General features: G+C 42.3%; 1 protein-coding gene across 2 annotated transcripts in view; it reads left to right on the forward strand.

Moving 5' to 3' along the window:
• The first annotated feature begins 12,647 nt into the window (after positions 1–12,647).
• The window catches only part of ndst3 (N-deacetylase/N-sulfotransferase (heparan glucosaminyl) 3), a 47,118-nt gene continuing 45,263 nt past the window's right edge, over positions 12,648–14,502 (forward strand). The window contains exon 1 of one of the 2 annotated variants that reach the window (XM_061059714.1): positions 12,648–13,108. The gene's annotated coding sequence lies outside the window, so the exon portion shown is untranslated. The remainder of the gene's footprint in view (positions 13,109–14,502) is intronic. The other variant, XM_061059720.1, reaches the window with a different exon arrangement.

Raw genomic sequence — 14,502 nt, forward strand, 5'->3', positions numbered from 1 at the left:
CCACAGCCAATAAGAAAAGATTGTTGAAATGTCAAGACCAATAAGAAGGTATGCTGCTCTCTGCTGTGCAGTGTGGATCTCTCTGTTTGTGTCTCAAACCACAACAATGTTACACGCTTACACTCGTAACAGATGGAATCTACTGGCTAAAATGTGTTCATAAAGTGAGCTTATTTTCTGAACTTTCATTGTCAAAGGACAGATTGAAGCTGACTGTTTGTAAACGTGAGTGTGTGCATTCTGACATATCTACGCCCAGGCAGGTGCATGGGAAACTGTTGGCCCCCCACAACAGACAAAACCACATCAGGAACTAAGGTGGCGGAAATTGATGGGGGGAGAAACACAGAAGAAAGAAGGGGAAGGAGGGAAAACAGCTTAGCGTAGCAGGAGGGAGGAGAGAGAAAGAGGGAGAACGCGGGAGGAGAGTTGAGGTTGAATAGCAGGAGGGCGGGAGCGGGAGAGCAGATGAATGAATGTGTTGTGGATCCATTGTGCCCGGCTCCTGAATGGAGTGTTAGTAAGCTAAGTAGTAACTGGTGATTTACAGCTCCGAGGCCATATCAGCTGAAGTGGCCAAACAATACCCTTTCATAAACAACATTCAGCAGCTTGCAGAAGCATGTAGAGCTGTGCTATTCCGGATCTAAAGTGGGGTGAAGTGCTTTTGAAGGCTGTGGTTAAGAAGACACTTCAGCGAAGAGGAAGGAGAACGAAAGAAAGAGAGACAGAGAGTGAAACTGAACTTGCCATATTGCTTGTCTTGTTTTAGCTTAATTGCAATATTTCCTAACAAACGTGTTGATCACATCTTGACCCTGTTTGAAAGTGTGAAACGTGATCTTTTTTAGGTGAACCAACAAGAGACTGTGCAGCAGAATCTATCACAAGGCTGACTTTTCTTGCTTGTTTTTCGTGTGCATGCGGGGAGGTTGTGGTAGCACTGGAAATAATCTGCAAGCACTTTCTGCTGGCTGCAGGTTCCCAGAGATTAGCTTGCCTTTTCCTTTAAAGCTGTGAGCTACATTTCAGCACCTTAAAGCACTTTCCAACCGCTCCAACAGTAAGGACACAAGCTAACACGGCAGCCACTTTGATAAAGAGAGGCTTTTGCCAACTAGAAATGTTTAGGTTTAAATTTGCTTAACATATCTAAGCCTTTTTTTTTTTTTTTTTTTTTCTGTCTACCTTTCACTTTCTCTTTGCCTGGTCGGATTGTTGAGACGTCGGTCATTATGAGCAGCAGAGCGGCCCAGCATATGGGACCCTGAACGCAGACCTATCCATTGCATTAGAACAACAAGCCCTGTGACGAATGGGAGAAAATAGAGGAGGCGCTGTGTGTGCGTGTGTGTGCGTGTGTGTGCGTGTGTGTGTGTGTGTGTGTGTGTGTGTGTGTCCGCAGCTACACGTATGCCATTCTGATTTGTTAAGAAAGGAGATTCAGTCCACCATTCTGACTGTTTTGCACTGCAGAGTTGTGATAAGACCCCTCCACACGCACACACACACACACACACACACACACACACACACACACACACACACACACACACACACACACTCACACACAGACACACACACACACACACACACACACACACACACTCACACACACACACACACACACACAGACACACACACTCACACACACACACACACACACACACACACACACACACACACACACACACTCGACACACAACTATTCACCTAACTGCATACCGCAGTGCTGACTTCTCTGCATATAGATTGCAGGGAAGATTTTCCTCAAGAAGTTTTCTACAGAGGTGTCACAGGAATTAGACTTCCCCCCCACACACACACACACACATTCTTGCACACACACTCTGAAAAGCAACACACACATTTCGTGCGGCAGAAGCAACAGTTTGCTGTAGCTTTTCTCACCAAACCCTCGAGACCTCCTTTCAGAAACCCCAGAGACCTCAGCCTCCCTCCTAATGTGCCTCCATCCCTTTCCAATTCATTCTCTCCTCTGCTTCGTTCCTCCCCCTCCTCTGCCCTTCCCGCCCCAGAGAGTTCTCACTTCTGACAGAACAGTTAATCATACACTCTCTGCAGGTCTCATCCTATGTGTGACTGTGTCTGTGCAAGTGCATGTGTGTCTGTGTGTGCATGCATATGTGCAGAGATTCCCCATCATTTTCAGTAAGATGGAAGATCTATCTTTGTTTTTCACTCATTTCTTTTCACCTTTGCAGCTCTGTATCCATCCTGTTTTATTATTGACAACACAGACAAGTATCAAAGGAAAAACAGTCTCACTTATTGAAGACCCATGCATGATTGGAGATTCTAATTAAGTAATATTACTTTGGTTTGTCGGATTAATGTTTTAAATTTATTCCACAGCAATTCAAATCCAAAACAAACTTCCCTGTGGGGACAATAAAGAGTATGTATCTTATCTGTATTGTACAGTACCCTATTATATCAAACTATGTTGTATCCTACTGTATTGCATCATGCTGTCTTGCACTGTATCCGGTTGTATTGTATTGTACAAAATATTTTAAAACGGTTTGCTGATTGCCAGATAGTTAAAACCAATACTGTTTTTAGGGCTTGGCGGGCAAAGGTGTGAAAACGTTTGAAAATGTACTCCTGTAGTTTAAATAATATGTTCACAATGTTGTGGATTTTCTAGAGGCCATGAGGAAAGATTATTTTTAAATCCAGTGTGAAAAGGAGAAATAATTACAGAAAGCAATGTCAAAAAACTAATTATAGCCTTTAGTAATACTTGTCCTTGAGTTTGATGGACCCAAATATTAGATTTAAAATAAACTCTTAGACTATCAGTCCACAATATGAGACAAGATACAAAAAAAGCCATATCCCACATTTCCCATTTTGAAGCACATATTTTGCAAAGCAGGCTGTATGATAAGAATTTATTGTCTCCGAGCCCAAAACTGAGATAAGCCTTTGCCAACATCCCATAGCCATTGCTCACAGCCTGAGCATTACTCCTCATGATGAGTAAACTGACCCAAATGTGTAAAACTGTTGGACTGCTTCTTTAATCACAAGCACTATGTCTTGAACTCTGGACCGTGTGTGATTCTGTTCCTGTATGTGGGATTTTTTTTCTGTCACTATTGTTCCTTTAATAAACAGCCCTTCTGTAACTTTCCACACATTGTCGCCCCCTCCCCGTTTGTTGAGAGGTCTCTAGCACAGATAACAAAGTTGTTATCAAAGGTTGGCGTGGAAGCTTGCAGTTTTTATGTGAATCCGCCATTGCATGACTTGGAAAATATCTCAGCTAGTGAAGTGTGAACCTACTGGGCTTATGTTTGATTTTGATGCGTGAAACTACAAATGTGGTGAGAAATGTGTCGCTTCCACTACGCTGGCTCAGTTCTTAGTGGACTTTATTGGCACTGTCAGCATGGACAAGAACAACATGACAAGTCACGACTATCTGATCAGCTCAACTGCAGACTACAGTCTCTACACCCATGGTTTATGGGATGCCGTGTGTGTTTCTCCGTCATAATAAAGAAAAGTGAACATCTTAACAATGTTACATTTGAAAACAGTTTGTTTGATAGACAAGAAGGTCATTTCATTGCAGCATTTATGACCCTTAAACGACATTCTACATGATGATTTTTTTTTATTAAGTTGAAGCAAGGCGGCAGATGTACGCACAGCTGCAATAAGCAAATCAAGACAGTGTGACAAAAGTGAAAATCCATCCATCCAAGTGGACAGGGCACAAACCACAGCTGTGAGCAGAGCACGGGATGCTCCACTGTTTCCCTAAGCAAGCAAAACAGAAGCTGCTTTGTCTATTTAAAATTACATGTTGAAAATTCAGAAACGAACAAACTCCTCAAAGCCATAATATTGGTATTAAGATATCAGTCAAACCCGTCATTTATTTCAAAGCAAAAAATGAAAGACATGTTCCTGCAAAATAGTTTTGTTTAGCTGATTATGGAACAGATTGAAATGAATATTGATCCCTCTTTATACATGTAAGCTACTAAAACCAATGAAGATTTGCTGATTTTATTTAGTTGTTTATAAAGCCTGAAAACATTGTGGCACGCTAAGTAATCAACAGCACATTGTAGAAAACGTTTATTTAACAATTTTCAGTGACATAGATTGGCATAGATTATACATGTGGTCGTTAAAAGACAGCAGGATAAGATTTTTTTTTGTCATAAAATACTGCTTACATATGTTCAGGACACATTCAGCAAAGAGTAAGAAGCGACCCCTTTCGCCAAAATCAACACAGAGGTCCTAACAGGAGCATTAGGTCAGGTAGGGTGACCCACTGTGGGTCTGTTTTTAATGACATTCTTCTTATTTCAAGCCGTCTGCAGATATGTTATCAAATTCCCCAAGCTACCTGAAACACCATCCTCCAAGCTAGCAAACTACATATGACACATGCAGGTTGTACTTTCTCTTGTTTAGTCATATTTGATATGTATTTTAATGACTTGTGATTGTGTGATTTTTGTGTTTGTTTGGATTGCTCTAGCCTCCACAATGTGCTAATGCTCCACCAAAACCAATCTCTGCATCCCAGAGCCGTCCCAACACCATTCTGTTTTTAGAACTACAACTAACTCAGAGCATATATGGAAAGGCAACCAAAATACTTTTTGAGTTAGTGATGGTTAGATAACAGATTTACATTTTACAGCAATAAAATTCTACGCAAAGACTATTTTTTCAGGTTAATATTTAACGTTCTCACAGAGGCTAAATAATAAGGTGCAAAATGGTCCAATATGTCTGTAATTCCTATGATGTTGTTAATAGAATAGAGTTTAAAGTATTTCTATTATGCTGCTGGTTGCATCCCTTTCCTCTGCCGCAGATACAATACACGTTACAAGCTGCCCAGAGTACCGTGAGATCACTGCCTCCAGACATCAAGGACAGTTATAACATTGAGAAGCCACAAACATTCCTACAGACCTAGCCCACGGCTGCTGCTGCTGCTGCTGCTGCTGCTGCCGCCTCACCTTTGTTTGCAGATTGAGATTCAGGAACAGTTTGGTCCCTGGAGACATCACCTCATGCTGTCTGAGCACTGCCCACCACTGCTCACTCTCTCTACACATCTGCCACCGGACCGGCAAACAGTCAGAGCAGGACACACACACAGCGCTGGACTCAAGTGTGCTACCTGTTACTGTTTCATTCACAGCAGTCGTTTCTACACTGGCTAGCTACTGTATCATGTCGATTTCAGCATGCATCCTTTGCACTCCTCACCCCTGCACTATTATCTAATGTAAGCCTGTACATATTAGATACATATTTAATGTTTGGTCATAGAGAGCAGGAAGTCAAATTCCTTGTACATGTAAAATTACCTGCCCATTAATGCTAATTCTGATTCTATGCATTATGTGCATTTCATTTACATAATGGGAAGCATGATTTCACAAGAAGTTAAACGCTCGTTCAAAATTATACATGTAAATATATAACAAGAACAGTAAGTTATCAAGTCCAATTCAAAGTCATATGAAGGAGGGGCTTCAAGAATATAAAGATTGGGAATCACTGACTTGGGATATAAATGAATGTTGTTAGGAGATTGGTCAGCTGAGTCAGTGAGCTCTTTGAGCAGAAAGTCTTTCCTCAATTTTCCATGAAATTCAATAGAATTAAATAGTTTTAGATTTCTTTCAAATAAATGTGATGTCTTTTGATATATTTATTTCATAATCCTTGCTGTCTTTATCTTCTTAGGACCTCTCTGTTTTATTTAGCTGTTTTTGAAGAGCACTTTGTAACCCGGACTTTGAAAAGTGAGTGAAAAGTGCTCGTTAAATAAAGTTATTATAATTATTTTTTCAACGTTTATTTCTTTTTTTTTAAGAAATCCAATATAGAGACCAAAAATATTGTTGTTCTTGGCATTAACTATGATGACATTTTCCGTTCTTGCACTGATTCAATCTGTGTTTGTCAGATATAAAATGCTTGTTAAAGAGCTTTGGTGGCTTTCTTCTATAAAATGAATATGAAAGAGTTAAGTTATGTCATGGCTAATTTAACACTTCCTCTTCTCATGTCCTTTGACCTGAAAGCTGCAGAGTTTGACTGTGTAAGTTTTCATTTTCCCTCAAGCTTATATGATACGCCTTTGGACACACACACACACACATACACACACACACACACACACACACACACACACACACACCGATCAAGTGTGCATGGAAGTGTGGGTGTGAGTGAATCTTGCAAGTCAGCATTTCTGAGGTGTGAAAATTGCTCTCGCTCTCCGGGATATTTTTAATTTCCTATTAAACATAATTACACTCGCATGATTTTGCAGGGAAAACCACACCCTTGCACACTCATGCACGCCCACACACACTCTTTTGTCTGTCAAAGACAAACTCTCCAAGTTCACACTGCGTGACTGCCCACGTGATGCTCATCCTTGTCCTCCATTTCATTAGACAGGGGGCCGAGTGAGCTATTCTGGGAGAGAACGGGAACTCTTTGTTGGTTTCTCAGCTGAAGAGACGTCTCCAATGGCAACTGAGACCTCTGGCCTCCCCCCTGTGGCGTCCAGCTCTCATACTTGTGTTTGTGAGTGTCCATGTCTCTCTTACTGTCTGTGTGTGTGTGTGTGTGTGTGTGTGTGTTTGCATGGTTTCAGCCCTCTGTGTTTGTGGTGTCCAACCTTTGAGTGTGTACCTGTGTTTTGCATGCACAGACGAAACAGGATGCAATCTATCACTCATGGATCTATAACAGTGGCACACAGCTAGGGATGAACACGTTAGTGTCAGATGCAGACGAGGGAGACGAGCACAGGAGAGGAGTGATGTGACTGTTATCGATCCTGCCTGGTAATTACAGCGCGATTTATTACCGGAGAGCACGGGGGGAGAGAGGGGGAGAATCTGAGGGGGGAGGTATCATATTTAGTTTGGGTTTGTAAGTCAGGTTTTTGGTGAGAGAGAACAAGGTCAGAGGGAGACAGAGATAGATCACTTTACCCGCTCCTTCCCTTGAGTGCTGTGCGATCTGATCACTGTTGTGCTTTCTGACATCCTTCCCTGTCCTTTCTGTCTCCACACACATCTCCTGTTTTTTTTTTTTTTTTTTTTTTTAAACCCCTTACATGTTCCTTGAATGTTCAACAAAAGCAGACACATGTATGTTCTCTTGAACACTCTTGCATACGTTCAGGCTTTCCATGCTGGGAGCCGTCTTGCATGTCAGCAGCATCACTTTTAATCAGTGCAGAGATGAAGTGTTGATATGATATGAAATGAAGGTGCACTCTGTCACTCCAACAACAAGCCTGCCAGTGTTTGGGGCTTGTGAAAGTGTGGGAGTGCTGGGTTGTTTACAGAGATGTGTGGGCGGTAAGCATGATTCTGTGGGTATGCGAGCGCATTTATGTGTGTATTTCTGTTTGTGCTGTTACAATATTGCTCTTGAATATGTCAGAAAAACTCTGTTCTCATTGGTGAACCACATCCTGTCTTTTCATTGAGACACAAAGAGCACAGGAACACGCTACTACGATCAGACAAACATGTGTTTGGTTCAGCTAGAGACACGTGGCAGAATGTGTTTTTCCCCTATAAAACTTGCTTTTCAGTTCTGGCCTGAATAGTGTCGTTCTTATTGCATTTACACCACAAAAAACTCTGACACATTCATCCCCATTTTCTGTTTATTAGAAAAATTAAATATTGTGCATAAAATCTTTCAAAACAAAAGTCAAGTGCTAACTTAAGAGCCAACCTAAAAATTTACATATTTGAATATTTTGTTCTTTAAAGGTCACATATTATGCAAAATACATTTCACCATGTTCTACTAACACTAATATGTCTCCCTAGCCTGTCCACAAACCCCACTTATTAGAAAAGTCCACCCTCTCTGCTTTTGCCTGCTCCACTATTCAGAAAATATGTGCTCAAACAGGCCGTTTGGAGACTTTCCCTTCATGACATCACAAGGGGCAGTAACCCCTCCCCCAGGTGGGTGACACTCCCACAGCTAGGTGTTTGTTCTGCCCTCTGAGTCTGCCTTCTCACCATAAATACTAGGGCATGGGGAGAGAAAGCCCAGGCAAACCAAGCCCGTCCAGAGAGGGGTGTGGTCTGACACAGCTCACTTGCATTTAAAGCTACAGAGACAAAAAACTGCCTTTTCTGAGCAGGGCTGAAATAGAGGGGTTTATAATGTTGTTGTTTTAAGGAGGATAATATGTGACCTTTAAATTACAAACTTGCATGGGCGCATTGAATTTCAATCTGTTTAATTGTAATTCCATATTTTTGAGTTTATTGTGGTTTTAAGATGCTGAACGCTGTAATTTTAAAATGCATTGTACTTATAAACGTCCAATTATGAACAAGAGTTAAAAATCAGTGAAGTAATAAACTATTGCTGATCCCCTCTGGTAAGTAAGACTGAAAAAAGAATAAAATACATTTTATTTTGACAATAAATATACATCTGAATTATTTAATTCCATGCAGGCTCAGAAACATGACCTAAAAGACAACACACAGAGCAGTTATGTATATAATTAAAAAAACAATTAAACTAAAAGTTTATTTCCTGCATGTATTGATTTGATTTATTTTGAAGGGACGATGCAATTTCACATCGTTTCAATACAGAGCATGAAACTGATTGTGTTGCATCATAGTACCAAACATTCCAAAAATAAAACTGGCTTTAAATCCATCTATGCTTAGGATCAAATCATTGCATATAGGTCTACTATAGAAGTGTCATTCTATATTGAGGGATGGATTAGATAGAAATAGGATGTTTATCCGCTCCTGATAAATAAAGAACGCATGATTGATAGTATTTGCAGGAGAGTTTGCTGGTGTATGTTGCTATGGTAATCCTGCAACTGGCAACATTCCAGTAATAGATTGATTTGGGTTTGGTTATTCTATACACTACACCCAAAGAAGGAAGTATAAAATCTCTCTTTACTGTGTGTGTGTGTGTGTGTGTGTGTGTGTGTGTGTGTGTGTGTGTGTGTGTGTGCGTGTGTGTATCATTGCCTTATCAATCTGTAAGCGCTCTATTGATTGGCCAAAAGATATTCCCTCTAATGTGCTTAGGGATGAGGAGTGGGAGAGGGAGAGGGAGAGGGAGGAGGGGGGGGGGGGGCAGCTTTCACTTAGCCTCCGAGCTCTTAAGAGAACATCTATCTATCAACATTTCCAGGCATGCATAGGGAGAGTTCAGGAGCGGGTAGATGGTTCGATCACGCATGCGGGCACACACACACACACACACACACACACACACACACACACACACACACACACACACACACACACACACACACACACACACACACACACACACACACACACAAACACACAGAGGAGAAGAAGAAGCAGGAATCATTAAAATAGCAACAGCATCAAGCAGCCAACACACCTAAGCAAAGCTGAGGCTTGTTGTTGTTTACACTGTGGGAGGCAAAGAGCTGATACATCTCTGAGAGCTGCTTGAGCCATAGATCCCTGCACTTTGTAAAACAAAAACAGCCAACAGAGAAGAGAGTCATTGTAAGTGCCAACTCAGGGTCCTGTATCTGTTCAGCGTTAGCATGCAACAATCTGTCCAACGTTTTGTTTGGTTTTTTTAATTAAAGGAGGGGACTTGTGTGCTCTGTCTGGACGCCCCCATGCCCTCACTCCTCGGTTGATGTGATGCATGGTGATGATAGTGTCTCTCCCTGTTTTTAACACTCGAGTTCCATTTGCTCTCTTCAGGCCCCGCACACAGGACCCGGGACTCGCAGAGCCACCATTTAGCTCTCAGCAGGCTGAGAGGAGAAGAGAGGAGAGGGGATGGGGGGGGGGGGGGGGGGGGGGGGGAGGAGAGGGAATCAGTCGCTCCTGCTCTCTTATCTTTCACTTAACAAAAGCCTCTGATGAAGACAACAAGCATTCTCCCCCCTTTCGCTCTCTCTCATTGGACTGTTGCTCTCCTCTGTTTCACTGTCAGACAGCTAGTTGAACATGGCAGCTCAGACACTTTTCTCATCTATAGCCCTTTGTGGTGTGTGTGTGTGTGTGTGTGTGTGTGTGTGTGTGTGTGTGTGTGTGCTCCAGTATGTTCATGTGCGTGAACGCTCATATGTTTGTGTATAGCACAGAATCGCTAGTGTCTCTGCACTTGTTAGCCAGCGCCTGTGCGTTGTATATTTTAAGGCCTGTGAGTCTGTTAAAACGGTTCCTCTTGATAGTCCAAATGTCGTGATATCCACAACTTACTCAAACCCAATCCCTGTTATCTCTGAGACTTTGCATTTCAAAAAATAACCGCAACGTTTGTTAGATACAACCAGCTACGCTAGTTACTCACTTTGTTTTAACTTAATGTATTTAAACTATTCATCAATGTCTAATATCAACGTCAAATATATACAAATAAGGTTTCGTTTTTGGGCTACTTATGCCTTTATTTTAGAGATAAGATCAGAGAGCGGGGAGAGAGAGAATGGGGAATGACATGCTGGAAATGAGCCACAGGTCAGATTTAAACCCGGGATTCCCGCTTGAAAGACTTTAGCCTCCGCACACTAGCCATTAGGCTACCGGCACCCCTACACATCTTAAATAACTTTATAACAAAGAATGCTCGAGACTTTGTTTCTTCTATTTCTTGTTTAATACTTGCATGGCACCCAAAATATTAACAACTGAAATCTAACAAATGTTGTGTAGATCCCCTCGGGGCGGATGCGACTCAGGAGGTAGAGCGGGTCGTCTGCTAACCACAGGGTCGGTGGTTCGATTCCCCGGCGCCTCCTGTCCATGTGCGCTTTGGAGAAAGTTGCGATAAAAGTGTGTTCCATTAACCTTTGAAAAAAAAAGTTTGAAACTGATACTTATCTCTATGAATGTTATTGGCACTTTAAACTTTATATATTTTTTCCTATTCAAACTGAAAAGGAAACAAATAAAGTAAGATTTTCCTCAAGAATTCCACGCAGGTGCACTTCTTTATCTTCAAATTAATCCTGTTTTGTTTGTTGTCAATGTTGTGATTGAGCCTTTTATCATAAGCATACTATGGATGGATGGACACTCACCATTTTTCATGGTTTCATTTTTTTTGTTTTTTGCAGTATTCACATGCTGCAGCAAGTTCATTAACAAAAAATGAGCAAAATAATTGCAACTTGTATTTCAACTTTTTGACCCTAAGCTGTGGCAAAATCAGGAATTCAAAGTCCAAAATTGTCCAACAACAATATTACAAGAAGACTGCAAATTGCTGGAAGGAGTTGTAAAAGTGACCATATGTTTGTGCTTTATTGTTCTGCTGTTTGCGCTGAATGTCTACGTCACCGTCTACACACAAATGCTTTCAAACACACACACACACACACACATTGTTGCCTATACACTGCATGCAGCTTGTGTGCCGTTGTCTACTTTTCATTTCTGGCTTATTGTCTCCTGCTAGCAGCGCTGCAGAAGTGGTTCTTGTAATGTGGAGGAAATGGGTGAACAGCCTCTCTAATTACACTTCACCCACTGACACTAATTTACATACAAACACAATCGCACTCCAGAACCAAAACCTTCATTATCTCTGGATCCCATTCTGTAGGGCATGATAATCTGGCTGTTATATTTCATTCAAGCTCTGTTTCTCAGCTGCACCGCTTAGTCATAACACTGACTGAGAGCCATGAGTATGGACGTTTTCATTGAGACTGTCTCCCATGAAGGTCTAAAATGTTTCATACAGAGTAAGTGGTGAGTAAAAGGAAACAGGGGTCCTTCCTCATTGCTCCTTGTTTATTATTGCATCATTTCCATGCCTCTTTGTGTGTTTTTAAGGGTCTTAAAGTTGTTCAAACCCACAATTGGCCTCAGCGTCACCCGACAGCACAACTGCGTATCTGTCTTTTCTGTGTGTTAATACATTTGTCCACTCTCTCAAGCTCGCAGGACATGCACTCTCACTAAATAAGCTCTGTTGTTAGGTCATTACAATGTGAATGAGGGGGCCCAGAGGCTCCTTTTGAGATGTGTGTGAGTGAGTGTGTGTCAGTGCAAATAGGTTAGAGAGATTGATGAACTAGTGAGAAGGCAGACGGGAACACCTAATCAACTTTAAAACACTGTATGATTGACAATCTGGGCCTGTTTGATTGACACTCTGCAGAAGTAAGCCTAATGGGGCTGCTTCATGAACATTCATGAATGAGAGAATTTTGCATTTAGCCTTGTGATTGATACCATTCTTGATCATGTGAAAATGTATTTTTGCACAACAGCTTTAGCCAGGGTTGTGTTCATCTATCCCTGTCTGTGTCTTTTATCTTTGGCTACTACAACTAGCCTTTAGTGCAAGCAGCGCGCGAGAATCAGCAAGCCGCGCCATTAACTCGCACCGGTGCGTATCCGTGTGTGACATCCCTCAACCGACTTACACCAACTAACGGTCCGTGAGCTTTTACCGGGCCCGTGATCGCTGATGCCCGAGAAAGAGGCTGTTTGTGTCAATCAAACAGACCCCCTGCCCTCCCCATCTCTCCCTCCTTCCTCTGCCTCTCTCTCTCTCTCTCTCTCTCTCTCTCTCTCTCTCTCTCTCTCTTGCCCTCCCTCTCCTTCGCTCGCCTCCACTTGTGTAGGCGCTCTCTTTTAAAGCAGAGCATTTACGCACGGCAGTCAGTCGTTAACGGGCAGCCCGATAACGGTGCTCCTCCACCTAATCTCCACCTTAAAAGAGCAGAGATTAAGGGGACAAGTGAGCATAGCGGGAGAGAGGAGACAGCGGGGGAGACGAGAGGAAGAGAAAGACAAGAATGATGAAAGGGGGGAGGAGAGCGGATCATTCCGGCTGCCCGCATCTGCTGCTCCAGTGAAGGGGTTAGAGAGAGAGAGAGAGAGAGAGAGAAGGAGAGGCAAGGAGGACATGGCACAGCGCTTCAGCATCCACAACACACGGGAGTGGTGCGCCACCGAGACCGGAGCCCCGGACCCACCCGAAGCAGCTGCAGCCGCAGCAGCATCAGACTCACCGCGCTCCAGTCGCGCCTACTGCCCGAGAGACAGCGCCTCAGCCCCGGCCAGAGGTAAGTGGACGAGTCGATGTTGCAAACTTTAGCGGCAGAAAGCAGCACACAAACTCCATGGAAATGTGTTCGTTTGAGTTCATCGTTCAGACAGCTAATACTGAAGCCTGCTCGTGCGCACAGCGTCTTTCTTTCTTATCGCAGATTTAATGAAACATTAACTCAGTTGTAGAAGAAAATATCGCCCTTTGCTCCATTTTTGTGTATTTATAATGTTTATTCAGTTGTCTTATTTAGCCAACAATTGACAACGATTAAAAAAAAAAAAAAACTTTTAACAATGATTGTAGTGATTCATAACAATGCAATTGTAGTAAATGTGAAAAACTGGTAGCCTGTTTTGAAGTTGACTACATCTTTTGTTTCCAATGTATTTGTATTATAAGTTATTCAAGTTGCATTTTACAAAGTTCATATAAAAACACTTGAAGATGTAGATTTTTCAAGCTTTCCTTTCGCACAATTCGGCTTTGTTGGGGGGGGGGGGGGGGGGGGAGACTTCTAGTTATTTAAGGCACTGAGGGAAACTTCCACGTGAAGTGTCTTGTTTTCATCCAATTCCAGCGCCCTCATGTGGCTCCTAATACTAAGAGACCTGCAAGTATGTAGTAACAGGTTAAACCAGCACTCACCTATAGTTAAGGCAGACACCCAAGGATCAGAATTAGAATTTCAAAACATCAGGTTCAATTAACAAATCTTAGTTTTATTTTCAAGTCTGCACTCCTTTTTTTTAAAGTTCCACTGTAATAAGAAACAGTTTTAAGGTCTGATGAAACTCTAGAAACACAGTAAAGGTATTTGTCAGAATTAGTGTAGTTATGTAGACAACGAACAAATATGGCACATTTGTTAACATCTCTACGACTCTGTTTTGGCTGAAGCTGTTCAGAGTTATATTCCTGCCCTTTCTCATCTTACGGCTCCACAGTGAAGAAATATGACTGGTGGTTCTTCCTCTATGACCTTCTCTTCGCGTGTGTTCTCTGAAGGCGAGGAACAAGGGGGGGGGGGGGGGGGGGGGGGGGGGAATGGGGAACGAGAGGAAAGACTATTGATATTCAAACAGATGGAGGGAGAGAAAGAGGGGGTGTGGAAAGAGAGAGAGAGAGGGGGGAGAGTGAGGCGTAGAGAGAGAGAGAAAAGAGGGAGAAAGAGATGCTGTGGGATCTTTTCTTCTCCCTGGCTCCCGGCACATACATTAAGATGCTAATCCTGCTCTTTTTTGTCTCTTTCTATAATTCATTGCATTTTGTTCCTCTCTCTGCTCATTTTCTCCGACTCTCCCTCTCTCTCTTATTCTTACTTTTTTTTTTCTCTCTCTCTCTCTCTCTCTCTCTTGCTCTCCATTTCCTCTGTTCCGTCATCGGCTCCCCCTCAGATTAGTGCTCCTG

The sequence above is a fragment of the Labrus mixtus genome, chromosome 2, assembly GCF_963584025.1.
Source record: "Labrus mixtus chromosome 2, fLabMix1.1, whole genome shotgun sequence".
Lineage (NCBI taxonomy): Eukaryota > Metazoa > Chordata > Actinopteri > Labriformes > Labridae > Labrus > Labrus mixtus.